A 17,507-nucleotide genomic window follows, 5' to 3' on the forward strand; every position below is an offset into this window, starting at 1 on the left:
TCTGCTGCTCTCTCTGTCGAGAAGGTCACGGTGCGCTCCCGCAGGTCGATGATAGCGCCATATTCCCGTAGAAAGTCGATTCCCAGGATGATGTCTCGGGAACATTCGCGAAGTACAAGGCAACTGGAGAGAAACGTACGTCCACGAATGCTAACTCGCAGTGTGCATATACCAAGTGGGGTGACTACATGTCCGCCAGCAGTACGAATTTGTGTTCCGTACCAAGGCGTAACTACTTTCTTCAGGTGTGTCGCTAGTTTTCGGCTCACGATCGAGTAATCAGCCCCTGTGTCCAATAAGGCACTGACTTCATGGTGACCGTCGAACACCACAGGTATACCCTGTGGTGTTCGACAGTCGGCTTCCGAGTTCAGTTGTTGTCGTCGAATCACTGCCGGTACCTGGTCGCGTCGCTGGGAGGCCTTGCTCACGTCGATTATCAGCGGCCTCGCCCCCGAAGGTCGCTGTCTTTAGTTTTCCCGTCTAGGGCTTGGCGAACGCCTCTGCGCCGCCACTGGGGAGCTCCGGGAATTGGGGGAAAATCGTCTCGGCGACGGTGACCGTGACTGCCGTCGCAAGGGCAGTGGCATGCGCTGTTGAGACAGGTATTCCTCAATGGCTCTTGGTCTTTCGCCGAATCTTGGCCTTGGAGAGTCGACGGCAAAACCCTGAAGTCCGAGGCGGCGATACGGGCATTCACGGTATACATGTCCGGCTTCGCCACAGTGATAGCACAGCGGTCGCCTGTCCGGTGTGCGCCAGACGTCCGATTTTCTTTGAAGCGGTTGGCGTCTCTCCATGTGCTGGATCGGTTGCACTGATGGAAGTGTATCGTGAGGCGTGGGGCGCACGAAGCGCGGAGAAGCAGGAATATACCGGCTCGCAGCTTCCGCGTATGATGCGCGCCGAAGCTCCGTCGGCACAGGTGGTGTGACCTCCCTGGCAAGCGGGACTTGCAGAGCATGCTGCACCTCGTTCCTGATGAGGCTGGATATGGATCCCGCAGTAGGTTGAGGCGGGCAGTGGATTCTTTGCAGCTCGTCGCGTACCACTGATCGGATGAGGTCGCAGAGGGAGTCGATGTTGATGCTACCTCCGGCAGCTCCAATCTGATCAATCGATGACGCGACGCTGATTTGCCGGTCGTACACTGCTGACCGCTGCTGAAGCACTTTTTAACACGAAAGTGTTTTATTCCGGGGTCCACCAAGACTTCACTGACGTATTTCCGTCACGGAAATACGTCATAGAACATAATACAAAGAAAGAAACCAGAAGAAAAAGTTCCACAAACATGCAAAATTTGGGAATCGAACCCACGACCTCTCGGTCCGCGACGGTAGATCGCCGAGCGTTTAACCCATTGCGCCACAAACGCATTCGCAGAGAGCTACACAGACGCGCCTTATATATCTAACACTCCTCCGTGTACCCGCGCTCTTGCTCGGGGCGGTGCCGCCGCCTATGAGCAGAAAAGAGAAGTACTGCATTATGACACTAAAGCCCGGGATACATGGAGCGAACTTTCTCGACGAACTTCACGCGTCAAGTAACGACGCGGCGACACGACGCAGGATGTTTGCTGTGTTGCAATACATGCGGCGAACGCCGCCGCGCGTTGGCCGCCGTGTTGGCGGCGGTCCCGGCCGCCCGCTTCGAACTGAATTTGGCGTTGTCCTTGTAGAATTCACTTAGTTGGAAGCAAATGACTGCGTAAACGGCTTTCGCTTAGTCTCAGGCCGCTTCGACGACAGAGTATTATGGATAACCTTGAGTAGTTTTCGAGATCGCTTCTCGTTTCGAACGCGTCTAAGCCTAGCGAAAGAAATATCCGATGCCAACGCCATCTATCGGGGAAGTCGGGAGATAGGCATGACGACAGCATGTGGCCTCTGAGATCAGAAGATTTCTGTTGAAGGTTGTTGTAGAGAGCTTGCACTGCTTGTCTGTTTCCTCGCAGATCAGCGGATATGGGATGTACAAATACAACGCGATTCCTGAGAGATCATACTAGGAACTACTCAATCGGTGCAGAGACATGCAGACACGGCAACACCAACGCGATTGCAGACGACGCGAAAAGGCGCGCGCGCGCGAAACACCAGCATGCATTGCGACCGGAACTAGTGCCTCCTGATTGGCTGTCGTCCACCGCTGCGCGCTAGACGCTTCCGGCGGCGGCGTTCGCCCGACGAAAATGTTTGGACAGGCAGATCGGCTGCGGACGGCAAATTTCTTGACGCCGGCCGTCGGACGTTCGCCGCCCGACGAAGTTCTTCGCTCGGACGCCGGTTATTCGCTCCATGTATTCCGGCCTTAACGCGCACCGACAGTGAACGCTTCGGTGGTCTCAGTACTACGACGCCTCGATGCCAGCATTCGAAGGGACGCTGGCATCAAGAAGCACTACCAACGCCACCTAGGTGGCGTTCACCGTACTCAGCACAGCGGAGCGTGGCCTCCGCAATTAGCTCTGAAAATGTTTCTGAAGTTGATCGCGGAGGCTGCAATTACGACGCGCTGTACGCGCTGATTTGACTCGGTGACGATTCAGTTACGTGCTTTGTCTTGCGCGTTGTATTAGTGTGTCAGTTACGTGCTTCGTCTTTCGCGTTGTGCTAGCGTGTGCAGCGTAGTGCAGCTTCCATATGCACGACGGTTGCTCATGGTCATCGACGTTGGTAGTCGTGATGGAGGAGACGTGCCACCAGGCGTCAGCGTGGGTGCATCAACGCCTAAGGGCGCTTTAGCCACAAAACACCAATAGACATTATATATCAATGTGCAATAAACATTACACTACTTCTGTGAAGACACGTTTCACTTTCGTGTTCTATACCGATTCCTATATAAGAGGGATCAACCACATTTTTTCCATTGTCGTGGCTTCCGTTAAGAACTCGGCCACAGTCGTCGGGGGACTACGAACAAGGCCAGCGAAAACCTGCTCCTTAACCCCTCGCATTAAGTGGCGGAGTTTCTTATCTTCTGCCATGTCCGGGTCAGCTCGACGAAAGAGGCGCGTCATGTCTTCAACGTACATCATCACACTTTCGTTGGGCATTTGGATGCGCGACTGAATGGCCCGCTCGGCGCGTTCACAGTGATCAGCATTGGCGTAACTTGCCCGCAGATGACGACAAAAATCGCTCCACGACGAGAAGGGTTCGCGGTTCTCGTACCAGGTGCGAGCGCCATCCTCCAGGCTAAAGTACACATTCTTCAGCTTGTTCGTATCGGTCCACCCATTGAAATCAGCGACGCGTTCGAACTGAGCCAACCAGTCTTCGACGTCCTCAAGGATGGAACCATGGAAGACTTTTGGCACTTTCTGTAGCGTATAGTGAGCAGCAGTAGTAGTGCCTTCCATACCGCTTTGGTGCGTCGCTGACGTAGTCTCGGGAAGAGGTCCAAGCTCAGGGGGCAATCCTCAGACTCTTCGGCTCGCCCGGTGAACACGTGTTGTTACTGTAGGCACGGGGCTACCAGGAGGCGTGTAGGACATTTGCTGGGACTACCCAGCACCTCCACCAGTTTGTCACGTGCAGGAGAAGGCCTTCAGAGCAAGAAGTACTGCACCGGCAGAGACGAGCACTAGCCAGGAAGATGGCTGACCCCAAAATAAACGAAAAACCTCTTCTTCTTCTCTCCTTGCCCGAATACTGGCTCGCGCTCGCCGCAGCTCGTGACCTGGTGGCAATACACTATAAAGCTACAGCTACAATGTGTGCTATAAATATTCATGTGAACTTTGGGGGGAGAGCACCTTATCATGCATTACATCTAGACGTGTTCGTTTTGCCCAATTATTTGCAACAACAGCACGACGATTTTAGAAGTACACCACATATTATCGTAAGCGTTTCCAATAATATTAATCTTGCAAGTTTATTTACAAAGTGTTTGAGATGTTTTGAGTGACCTTGCTTTGTACATTTGCAAGGAATATTTTTCACAATAGTTAAAGTACGATTTAACAAATTTGTAACTCTGCACCAAGACCGATATTGCAGTTGCCAGGACTGATTACGGTTGGTCAGCAGCTCAGTACACCCATATACAGCTGATGCATGGCGATCAATAACTTTGCAGTCCACGTGAGCATTTACAAAGGTGTTGCAAAAATAAAAAAAAATCACATTCGCTAATTAGCGGTATTTTTCAGAGCCGCGCATATCGAATCTATTTTGTCCACTTTTGATATTTTGTTAGTTGCAGTTTACAAAATTGTGATATTGTTTAGTATTGCTATGTCAAAGAGTTTTAAACTTCATACTTTGCAATTTTCGAGACCCTTCGAAAGGTATAGTACTGGCATTAAATGAACCTCTTCTTCCAGCACTTACTTGATTTTACTTTTTCTTTTTAATGCAAAACACGCCATCGAAATGGGTAGAGCAATTGCCGAGAAAAGCGATTTCACCATTGCCATGTAAACAAATGGGAGCTCCCGAGTTAACGCAGCAAGCGTTAACATTGAGAGCAGGCGAGCGACGCGAGCACGTTTCCGTAGTTTCCTTTCTCCAAGCTAACTGCACCGGGACTGGCAAACATGAAGGATGAGATGATAATTTTGTGCCTTCCCCCATGCCCGTCAGCCCTGGCTGCATCTCGACGCCTCAAAGTATCACGTGACCGAATGCCTTGAGAGAGGACGTTGCAGTAGCTCGCCGTCGCTCTGGCTTGAAGTTTTCTCTCCCAAACTGCCCTGTCTGCCCTTCCAATGTTTCACTCTTTCGCATATTTCATGGCGGGAAGCGGCGCCGGTTGCTCGGTGAAGTTGATTAGCTCCATTTTGTGTTTTCAATGCGTTAACCAACGACCCTTGTTGACCCTTGTAGTACGCGGCGTCGCTTCTTTGACTCGGAAAGCGGATTCATCCTCGTCGATGCCTCCCTTTCGCCGACAAAAAAAAAAAAGAAGAAAAACAGAGTACCGCATGGAAGCGATTTATTTCTCAGAGTTGTAACCCCGAAATGTCCTTTGCATGGGCATGTCACGTTTGCGCGATACGCTCGAAAGGCATACTGTGAGTTTGCCATGGTGTCCAATTAAACATTGAGACATGTAATTTCTCTTATAAGAGAATGCTTTTTCCATGTTGTGAGTGACTATTTGCTTGCGTTTTCGTGTATTTCTCCGTGATCCTTCCACGCGTGCGCTATATTTTCAAGATCAATGGCGATGACAAATACGTTGTAGTGGGGCTGGGTCAAAGGCTCTCTTGTGTCGCTCGATTGGCGACATACAACTGCGTTGCAAGCTGTTCCAGTGGCCCACTATTCGCACATTATTGACAATCACGAACGCGATCATGCAAAATTGCTTAGCCGTAATATGTTTGGCATGTTTTTTATGCAATATCTTGATGGCGCGGTAGCGCAGTTCAATCATATTCCCGCCTCGAATCTGATTCCCCTTCGTTCTCGCGGTAAATCGCGCGCTTGCTGTTACGGCAGTGTGTTTCGTTTCAACTCGTATTGTACTGCTTGCGTGTGACACACGTGTTTTGTGTTTCTTTTTTTCATTTCCGTTTGGCAATGGTGACTTTGTGTTACAATGTACAGCAGTGGTTGTAAGTCGAGCTATATACAGTCACTCGCGCTTTAAATCGCCTAAATGCTGGTCGGCACTTCTAAAATATTGCCATCTTCGTGGGTGCCTGCTCATGGGTGCATACTCGGGAGCTCGCCGCTTCGGGCATAATTTCCTTTGGCGCCATCCATTTGACCCACTAATTATGGATGGTCTAAGTTAATTCGCATCATCCTTCGTGCAGCAAGTCATGAATCTAAAAATGCTAAATCTCGTGGGCTGAAAACGAAACTTTAGCTGAACTCGTAATTACAATGAATGAAAATTTGAGGATTTACATGCCAGAACAACGATATGACTATGAGGTACGCCTTAGTTGGGGGCTTTGCATTAATTTTGACCACCGGTGGCTCTCTACCGTGCACCCCATCCACAGCACACGGGCGTTTTTTGAATTTCGCCTCTACAGAAATGCGGCCGCCGCAGCCGGGATTCGATCTTGCGCCCTGTAGGCGAGCTCGTAGTAAAGTCAGATCCAGGTGTGCTGTCCTGTACAGCGGCCTAAGTAACTATACCCACGGACAACTTTCTCTGGCAATGAAAGGAAAGCTACGGGCGCGTGGCTGCTGCACATGTGTTACCGCGCCAAGTAGTCCGGCAGCGTTTGACAGTGCTTTTGGTTGCTCGGAACAGACGCTGAATCGACGCAGCTTCCACGTGCGACGGTTTCCCGTTTGCTGGGACGCGGAAGGGAAAAGTGGCAAAATAAGCAAACTTTTACACTCAGTTGTGTGTTCCGTCTTATTTCATCATCATCATCATCATCATCATCATCATCATCATCATCATCATCATCAGCCTATATTTATGTCCACTGCAGGACGAAGGCCTCTCCCTGCGATCTCCAATTACCCCTGTCTTGCGCTAGCGTATAATAACTTGCGCCTGCGAATTTCCTAACTTCATCATTCCACCTGGTTTTCTGCCGTCCTCAACTGCGCTTCCCTTCTCTTGGTATCCATTCTGTAACCTTAATGGTCCACCGGTTATCCATCATACGCATTACATGGCCTGCCCAGCTCCATTTCTTCCGCTTAATGTCAACTAGAATATCATTTATCCCCGTTTGTTCTCTAATCCACACCGCTCTCTTCCTGTCTCTTAACGTTACTCCTAAGATTTTTCGTTCCATCGCTCTTTGTGCGGTCCTTAACTTGTTCGCGAGCTTCTTTGTTAACCTCTATGTTAGCACCGGTAGAATGCAATGATTGTACACTTTTCTTTTCAACGACAGTGGTAAGCTCCCAGTCAGGATTTGGCAATGCCTGCCATATGCACTCCAACCCAATTTTATTCTTCTGTAAATTCCTTTCTCGTGATCAGGGTCCCCTGTGAGTAACTGGCCTAGATAAACGTGCTCCTTTACAGACTCTAGAGGCTGACTGGCGATCACAAATTTTTGTTCCCCTGCCAGGCTATTGAACATTATCTTTGTCTTCTGCATATTCATCTTCAACCCAATTCTTACACTTTCTCGATTAAGGTCCTCAATAATTTGTTGTAATTCATCTCCATTGTTGCTGGATAGGACAATGTCATCTGCAAACCGAAGGTGAGTGAGTGAAACCACTTTCTTGAGGTCCAGAGAAGACGCAGGGGACACCCCGCGCCACCCGGCTAGTCCCACGTAGGGACCGGCAAGCCGAGCTTGACGGTTGCTGAGATATTCGCCGTCGATCGTCACTCCTAAACCTTCCCCGTCTAAGAGCTTGAATACTTCTAAGCATGCAGTGAATAGCATTGGAGAGATTGTGTCTCCTTGCCTGACTCCTTTCTTAATAGGTAACTTTCTACTTTAGTTGTGGAGAACCAAGGTAGTTGTGGAATCCTTGTAGATATTTGCTAAGATATTCACGTATGCCTCCTGTACTCCTTGATTAGGCAATGCCTCTATGACTGCTGGTATCTCTACTGAATCAAATGCTTTTTCATAATCTATGAAAGCCATATAGAGAGGTTGATTGTACTCCGCAGATTTCTCGATTACCTTATTGATGACATGGATATGATCCATCGTAGAATATCCCTTCCTGAAGCCAGCCTGTTCACTTGGTTGGCTGAAGTCAAGTGTTGCCCTGATTCTACTGGAAATTATCTTGGCGAATATTTTATATAATACTGAAAGCAAGCTAATGGGTCTGTAATTCTTCAATTCTTTAACGTCTCCCTTCTTATGGATAAGTATAATGTTGGCGTTCTTCCAGCTCTCTAGTACATTTGAAGTTGTGAGGCATTGCGTATAAAGGGCCGGAAACTTTTCACGCATGATATCTCCTCCATCTTTGATTAAATGTACTGTTATTCCATCTTCTCCAGCCGCATTTTCCCCTGGTCATGTGTTTCAAGGCCCTTCTAACTTCATTGCTAGTTATAGAAAGAGCTTCTGTATCCGGTTCATCACTATTTCGAATGGAAGTAGCTTGGCTGTTTTGGGAACTGTACAGATCAGTATAGAATTCTTCCGCTGCTTTTACTATGTCATCTGTTACCTGTTGCTAATATGGTGTTTGTTTTCTCTTCCCCAGCCTAAACAAACCTGTATTTAAGCGACGGACTCTTTTCGGAAGCGCTCTCACTTGTGCGCGCTTAGCCTCCGTAGCTTTCCCTTCATTGCCACAGAAAGTTGTCCGCGAGTATAAGAAACTATTTTTAATTACCTCTTAAACGAATTACATTATGGTTCATTTTGCAATTTACAAGTTGTATCCGGTGACTTAGAATGTCATATTTCTATTAAATGAGTTCGGAGGGTGACACCAATTAACATATCTGGGTTCCCAATGTTTGCGTCGAAATGGGTTCGTTTCCAGTAATGCTGTTTATTCTAAACATAAACATGCGTTTTGTTAAAAAGGAAAGGGGAACAGCAGTGCATTTTTACTGTAACATTGACAGCGCGTATCTCAAAACTGGTGCTAGCCCCAAATTTGGTCTAAAAGTGTATGTGACTTGTGAAATAACCCATTTCAGTTGGTTTATTGCAATATGTGGGCTAATGTGATGCGTTCGAAAGGTGATCATGAAAGTTTTGTTAATTAGTCAATTATTCATTTTGATTTTTAGTGTAAGTACCGTCCGCCTCTTCGGCTAATCCAGCAGAATAAGTAAATTAGTGATATATACCATCGATGATTTACGTTGTCATAAAACATCTGGTCTTTTTTTCTGATTACATGCCCGAAACGAGATTTTGTACCAACGATACCGCGGGAAGGTCACGTGTAACGTGCCCTGTCGCAACATGTGGCTGCTTGGCGCTGAAAAACAGTTGGTTGCACTACGCAATTAGAATGGCTTCCGTTCGAAAGAACTTTTTCTTTGTTTCTTTTTTTTTTTGGGGGGGGGGGGGCTCTGCTTGCAGTTTTGGTTGCGATGGCAATTATATGGACACTCCAAGCGCATTACTGCCGTCGTCGTCGCCGTGAGGTTCCGTATTAAGTCCAACGGCGATAAACTCGTCGCCGCGCGCCGTATGCTGTATGTGCGAGTGAAAGCGCGCGACGGACGCGCATTTTCATGGAGTGGGAACACACGGTGGAGAGCAAACACGACGTCTCTGGTAGTGTGAAAGGCTGTGAAAGAGATGGGAGGGAGGGAATGAGGGGAGGCGACGTTTAGCCGCCGCACTAAATGCGTATCTTGCTACCGGGCACAAGGGGAACTGGCGACACAATCTCCCACGCTTCTATTCTGCCAACAGCTGCGTACTGGTACTTTGCGCCGACAGCCCGGAGGCTGTCGCACGCACCGTATCTTGAAAGCGATCTCCACACGGCCCTGACCGTTGTATACGCCGTGCTTTCGCCGCTCAGTTTCCGTTGAAGCGATAGACCGCACGAACCTTCGCTCGCTGCTTGCTCACGCCAGCGTTTTCACAGTGGTTGTCTGCGGTCATCGAGTGTGATCTATTCATGTTTGCTTGAGCACGCTGGTACCATGCTTGTTAATTCAGCTAGTAAGAGAATGTGTCCAAGTTTGTGCAGCCCATAAAACTAATATCCTTACTCCGTATACTCTACTAGTAAATTTTCTATCGTCAATGATGCTTCGCCTTTAGTGCGAAACTGCAACTTTTTTGGCAGTTCAACCTCCTATGACAAAAATATCCGTCGGGCAAGCAGTTGTCAATATGCTCACTTTCTACACATGAGTGATTGACTTTGGCAATTAGCGGCTTAGCTGTCTGTGCCGAGCACGCATGTAAGGCACGGATTTTCAGAATCCGCCTGCCAGTCTAATTCAAACCTTGCGCTTGTCATGAATAATGCCAGAAATTTCATATATTCAATGGGACAGAACGCTATTGGTGTAACTTTACTAGCAGGCCCACTGATTTACGTAATTCATGATAGTTTCTCCGCAAAGAATTTCTTGATGTTTTTTCTTACATTTTAATTACAGGTGCCAAATTTGAGGACAAGCATCATTAGGAACAAGCTGAATTATCAGCGGGTGCATCGGCGTGTGGAACTGTGTAAGCGAGCTCCCTGAATTTTGAAGTGACCAATGTTTGATAACTGACAACCACATAGCAGAACTCTAGAAGGTGCAAGACCGCAGAGGCTTGGGCTAGTCGGTACATACTCGATAGGGAAACAACGCAAAAAAAAAAACACGACGTGTGTCTCCCTTCTTGTCTTCTTGTCGTGTTTTTTTTTTTGTGCTGTTTCCCTATCTAGAAGGTGCATTCGAAACATTTTGCTTATGTAGTGGAGTTTTTTTCATTTGATTTATTAAAATTTCTTTGAAACCTTTGGCCACTTTCGCGCTTCATTTGTGTGATTAATCGTGCTTTATGTTAAGCGCGGCTTTAACACGCGTTATTCCTTTTGCGGCCTTGCCGATATTTCAGTGATGCTATGGGGGGTTGTGAGAAATGGGCCATAGGCATTGGTGCTGTCGATACAGCGAAGCTTTGTTCAATATTGCGAGGATTAGGAACATCCCCATTTATTTCTCAATTTAGCACGTAACAAGCGACACTTAATTTCTTCGTAATCAATGCTATATTGGAAGGGCGTTTTGTCTTTCTTAATTCGGGCGTGTGCCAAACATCCATACAAGAAAAACTTCCGTAAAATTGATAGTCCTTGATAGTCTTACGGAAGGATAAAAGAAGAGAAAAGAAGTTCGCGAGACGCTGGCTGCTGCGTGTTGTTGGTGGTCAGTAATCTTGACCATACTAACTATGCTTTTTTATATACTGTAAATACATTCTGTCTATACTCCCAACCTCCCCATAACACATTTGTGGGAGGTGCTGGGTACCACAACTGGAAACGGAGCTCCGCAGTGGACGTCGCATTACCGTCCCCTCCATGACTGACGGTGAGCACGCGGGATCAACGTCGTTGCTGCCTCCAGCGTCACCGTTGCCAGCTACGTCGCCGTCCCCATCGGTTGTGGTTGTGAAACCGAAGGATCCCGAAACTTTCTGCAGGACCGATGGCGCCGACGTTGGAGAGTGTTTGCATATGTACGAATGCGTGAATGGACTCAACAGATCGGACCCTACGCTTATGCTAGCTAACCAGTTGTACCTAAGAGGCACGGGAAAGGTGGTGTACGAAAACCACGAAGAGGAGCTAACCAGTTCTGACCAATACCAAAGAAATGTTCAACAAGTTGTTTAGCAAACCAGCCGGCCGTAAAATTGCCATAAAGAAGGAACTGGCCTCCCGCGCTCAATCCCCCACGGAGTCCTACGTCTCGTACATGCAGGACGTGCTGGCGCTTTGTCGTAAAGCCGATGACAACAGGGTTGAAGCGGAGAAGGTCGGGAACGTGGTGACGGGAATTGCTGGCGACGCCTGTATTCTGCTCATGTGCAAAAGCTGATCTACAGTTGATGCTATCATCAAAGACCATAGGCGCCGACTACGGGGGGGCTCTAGGGCTCGAGCCCCCCCCCCCCCCCCTCCCCCCCGCCCCTCAAATCTCATTACCGGAGTTCTGTTAGCCACATAGTTTGAGGATTCTCTTCCGTTGCCTCCACATTTTCACTTTTGTTGTGGCTAAAAGCTTACGGCACTATTGTTGGCGCGGACGTGCACGGCTTTTAATTTATACTTTCGCTTTATTTCGGCAAATCCTGACAATAGGAGGACAAGCGCATTAGAAGCACCAGCGGCGGATACCTCATCAGTGTTTCCTCACTTTAACATTTTTTTAAATTTCCGCTGAGAACACCACGCACAGAAACAATATATTTCAATATATATAAAGGACAAAGTTTATTATATTTCTTAAAGACAAGGAGGTAGTCAACTAAATGGATAGCCTATACCTAGAGAATGAATATCTTGATGTATGTTCACCTCACTTTAAATTACTTTGCGTGCTTTTTGGACCCCGAAAAAAAACCTGCAGACTTCAGTGACCCCTTCGGCAGAATCTTCTGTCAACGGCATGTGAAAAGCACGTGAGTGATATGTGTCTCAATATTGATTCTCTTTCCAGTAGGCAATGCTAACGACTGCCGAGAAAATAAAAGAAAAAAAGCTCTTCTAATTATATGGAACATTTACGCATTAGGGATGGAAACATCGCCTCTTGCATGCAGATGCCATAAATACGGGGTGTTTCAGCAAATACTTTCAAACAATTTTTAAAGGTTGCCTGCGGCAGATAGCACAATTCTAGTTCATGAGCTGGTCTACTCGAAGAGGTGTACATTACTTGCACAAAAAATGGTAATGCATAATCGACTAATTAAAAAAATCACCAATTAGGTTTTTAACATAATAACTTATGGCCAATGTTGCAATTTACAAATTCGAGCCGTGGAGTTCGCAAGGCGGGTGCACTAGGAACTAATTCTCAGGATGGCACCAGTTTTGAGATATTAATTCCCGAACATTGCGGAGAAATGCATTGGCGTTCCAGTTACTCTTGCGCTTACCCGCCGTGGTTGTTTAGTGGCTATGGTGTTGGACGGCTAAGCATGAGGTCGCGGGATCAAATCACGGCCACGGCGGCTGCATTTCGATGGGGCGAAATGCTAGAACACCCGTATACTTAGATTAATTAAGGTGCACGTTAAAGAACCCCAGGTGGTCTAAATTATTCCAGAGTCCTCCCCTACGGCGTGTCTCATAATCAGATCGTGGTTTTGGCACGTAAAATTCCATAATTTGTTCTTTTCATACTTTTGGGCTTTGATGCATAAAACGACGTTTTGTTGAGAAAGTGACTGGCACGCCAATGTATTTCTCCGCAAAGATAGAGAATTAATGTCTCGACACTGGTGTCAGCCTGAGATTTAGTTCAAAGTGGATCCGCACTCCACGGCTAGAATTTGTAAATTGCAACATTGGGCCATAGGGTAATTAGCTAAAACTTAATTGGTTAATTTTGTTCATTAGTCGATTATGAATTTCAATTTTTTGTGCAAGTAATGCCCACCTCTTCGAGTAGATGAGCTCACCAACTAGAATTGTACTATCTGCCACAGGCCACCTTTAAAAGTTTTGGAAACTGTTCGCTGAAATGTCTTGTATATAGAATTCACTCAGTAACCGATATGATGCCAAGCCGGATTCACTCAAAATCAGAATAAATAGAAGTCTAGAAGTCATGCGCAGCAGCGCTTATACTCGGACTCAAAGTACTAAAAAAATAAAAAAACAGCGTAGTTAGGCCGGGAACGTGAAGCAGTATTAGTGAGCGAAGTAGAAGACAATTACACGAAGAAAGATTCTTAGCGTGTGAAACCGTGTAAGGATCGCACCCGTGTAAGGGCCGCACCCAGTAACTTGACAGCCAATATTAAAAAAAGAGACATCCAACCGAGAAGCAATCGCGTCCCGTGCGCTGATTCTGATTGGGTTCAACAGCGAATTTTCGCGCCCAGCATACTTTCGCGCGTCGCTACTGGATGTCCAGAGGAGGTGATCGCGGAGGTTTACGGCGGATTTCATACTTGTAGTTAGAAAAATCAGGTCAAATGGCCCGGTCCCATGAAAGGCTCGTGGGGCCCTTACACGAGTCTATACGTTAGTTATAGTGGCCATATAAATTGCAGTAAACATTCACCTAAAATTAAAATAGTAAGCATAGTGGACATAGTAAGCACGGACCATCTGAGTGAGCGAGTGAAATAACATTTATTAGAGGTCCGGCGAGGACGCGAACTCGTCGCGCACCCGGCTACTCCCACGTCGGGACCGGCAGGTCTAGCCCACCGGCGGGACGGTCGCGGGCACGCCGGACAGCCAGGATTTACGGCGGATTTCACGGACCATGTAAACCTGTAAATACCTCACTGGATTACGTCGAGCACTCGCTTTCACAACGCAAGCATTGTGAAGAACGCCGGCAGCGGAGGCGAACGGTTCGTACAGCCGCACGATTCACCGCAACTCTGAAAATTAGATTCGTCATCATTATCTGCCTATTTTTATGTCCACTATTGACGGCCTCTGTGAGTGCTCTGCGATGGGCTCTGTTACTTAACTCTGCAACACTAGGGGCGCAGAAAGACAGCCCGGCAAATGAAGACAGCGCGCATGAAGTTAGCAGCCATCCCTGGTCGCCGTTTATCATTGCACCCACCATTGATTACCAACAATTAGATATGGCACGCAGGCCCCACAAGCGTCAGCCGCGCCCAGTCATTCACAGTTATGGCAGGGCTAGAGAAGAAAACGCTTCTCTCCTTCCAATTCGCGTTTGATTACGTGACCTAAAACTAACCCGAATATTGAACGCGAGGGAAATAATGCCCACCCAGCCGCCATCTTTTTCGGCTCACTGTGACGTGCTTTTTCCCGCACCCACAGGGTATGGGTCGCTCATGTATATGGCTTTTGGATTCAATGCGGAACAGCACGGCGACGACAACCGCGACAATTTGCCTGAAGTGTCGATATAAGTGCGCTCCCCATAAAGCTAGAAATAGAAAATTGTTGTATATATATATATATATATATATATATATATATATATATATACATATGGGCATGTTTCGGAAAGCTGGTCGGGCCGGTCTCGTTCACCGCAAACACGTCGCCCATCTTCCCGTTCGCCGCAACCACGGCGCCTTTCGTCTCCTGTGGCTTTCAGCCGCGCCCTTTGTGAAAACTAAGAAATGCAGCCTACGGAGGTGGTGCTGCATTGACTACTACTGCAGCAAATCATCTGTCTGTATCCACAAAGAGAAGTGCTATTGATGTTAAAGTAGACAGCGTACCTGTCCAAGCACCCATCGACACTGGAGCCCACGTCTGTGTGCTTGCGTACGTAGACGTTTAAAGAAGGTCCTCCTCCCCCCCCCCCCCCCCCCCCAGCAGCTTCACAATTGCTTCGTGTGACCGACGGCGGCGCGCAGGTTGTTCTTGGAATGTGTACTGCGCGTTCAAGTATAGCTGGCAGCCATACTTTGGTTCTCCTTGCTTTTATCGGCCACTGCCCTCACGACGTTATCCTTGGGTTGGACTTTTTGTCCAGTCATTCTGCTCTCATCGACTGCGCAACCGGCATCCTTCAGTAGGACCTGCCTGTATTCGCCGATACTCCAAGCACCGACCCACCACGCCTGTGCTCGCTTGAAGATGTTGCGTCTGCCACCGGAGGCAATCACGTCACTTTGATCGCACAGCCACAGGTTCCTGACGGTAAATATGCGCTTCGCCCCATCGTCGTCGTGCTTTTGAACCGGAACGTTGCTGTTCCGCATACGCTTATCACGGTTACCAATAACGTCGTCGTTCTTCCGCTTCTGTATTTCAGCCTGTGCCCTCAGGCGCTTTCGGTCAGCATGTTCTTGGCCAGCGTTTCTAGTACTTCCGAATTTTACATTGAGAGTCTGAATCCCGAGAGTGGTTTATTAGTGCCAATTGCAGCTCACAGCTCTGGTTCTTTCATGGATGACTTCGCGAAAAGGATTGCACCTGACCACCCCTGTTCTCAGGCCAAGGCCATACGTTTCCTGTTGGAATTGTACAGTGAAATCTTTGATTTCGGCGACAGGCCTTTAGGCCAAACATATGTTGTTCACCACCGTATAAACACTCGAGACACGAATCCTATTCGTCGGCGTCCCTATTGTGTACTGCATGCTAAACGTAGTCATCCTATCAGAAGCGGACAAAATGCTCCGATAAGGGGTTATCGAACCATCAGGCAGTCCTTGGGCTTCGGCTGTCATCCTTGTGAAGAAAATTATAGTACCTGGCGTTTTTGCGTCGACAATCGCCACATAAACAAGATTACGCGAAGAGACGTCTGCCCACTACCACGCATCGATGACGCCTTGGACTGCTTGCACGCAGCTACATACTTCTAGTCCACTGACATTCGAACCAGCAACTGGCCGATTTCTGTTGATAAAACGGACCGCGAGAAGACTACCTTCAGAACACCTGATGGTTTATAGCAGTTCAAAGTAATGCCCTTCAGCCTATGCAATGCTCCTGCGACATTTGAACGAAGGATGGACTCCCTTCTACGAGGCTAGAAATAGAACACCTGTCTTTGTTATCTTGACGACGTTATTGTTTTTTCTCCCACGTTCAGCACCCACATTACCCGACTCGCTGCAATTCTTGCGGTCTTCCGAAAAGCCGGCCTTCAACTGCACTTCACCAAATGTCAATTCCGGCGCCGTGAGATTGCCGTGTTGGGACATTTCGTTAACGCAACAACACGTTCCTCTACACCCAGCAATGCTTCTGGGCACAAAACCGTTTTTTGACCATAGGTTAGCTTTAAATTTTCTTGAAGATGCCGGTACATTGCGAGTCATGAGCCCCCTACATTCGTGGCACATCCTCCCATCAGAGGCTGCCCCTGCGACAGCAATACTGCAGAGCACGTGCCTCTCAGGCCTTGCGTTCAAAGGCCCTGTTGAGGCACCGGTGCTACTTTCACGTAGACGTTTTATGGCATCATCGCTTCAGAACAAAGCATCCATGGTCATTGCTCACACCTCTAGTCATTGCCATCATTTTAATTGTTATATATTTTACACAAGTTACAGCGACTGATTTTAGGCCTATTTACAGCCATTCAACATCCACCATTTACAGTACATTCCTCTATTTCATAAACAATTCATTGGAAACTCATTGCCATGTGTATGGCGCTCTTTGGTCATATCTGGCGTTTGCGCCATAAAACCCTATACATATCATCTCATTAACGCATGCAGTGTACAACCAGATGCGGAAAAAGTTAGCGCCGTTAGCAGTTTCCCTGTGCCACGTTCTGCTTCTGACGTGCGCGGCTTCGTCGGCCTGTGTTTTTACTTTCGCCGTTTCGTCAAAAACTTCACCGACGTTGCTCGGCCTTTGACAAAGAAGTGTCATGGAATCCGAAGTCCGCCTAACGCGTTTCGATTCCGATTTCTATCCGATTTCTGACCAACCCTCCCATACTTGCCCACTTTGATCCATCTACACCGACCAAATTCCACACTGACGCAAGCGGCCACGGCATCGGCGCTGTTCTCCCCTAGCAGCACAATGGTACCGAGTGCGTGATAGCTTAAGCCAGCCGCCTGCTGTCACCTTCTGAGAGAAATTACTGCATCACTGAGCGGGAGTTCCTGTCTTTAGTTTGGTCTGTCGCCAAGTTCCGACCATATTTGTACGGCCGCACGTTTTCAGTTGTTACAAACCACCATGTCCAGTGCTGGCTGTCGTCCCTTTGGGACCCGACAGGACGTCTTGGTCGCTGGGCTTTGGGGCTCTAGGAATTTTCATTTATTGTCATATATATACAAGTCTGGACGCCTGCACAAGGACGCTGACTGCCTCTCTCGTGGACCCTCCTGATCCTGTTGCGCATGATCCGGAGACCTGCGTGATGGCTTTTACTGACAGGAGCGACATGCGTGCTGAACAACAACCCGACGAATCCTTGCAGCCCATCATCGCTGGAGTGCAATCTGGCAGCGCCGACGGCACGTGCAG

The sequence above is a fragment of the Dermacentor silvarum genome, chromosome 2 (assembly GCF_013339745.2).
Source record: "Dermacentor silvarum isolate Dsil-2018 chromosome 2, BIME_Dsil_1.4, whole genome shotgun sequence".
NCBI lineage: Eukaryota > Metazoa > Arthropoda > Arachnida > Ixodida > Ixodidae > Dermacentor > Dermacentor silvarum.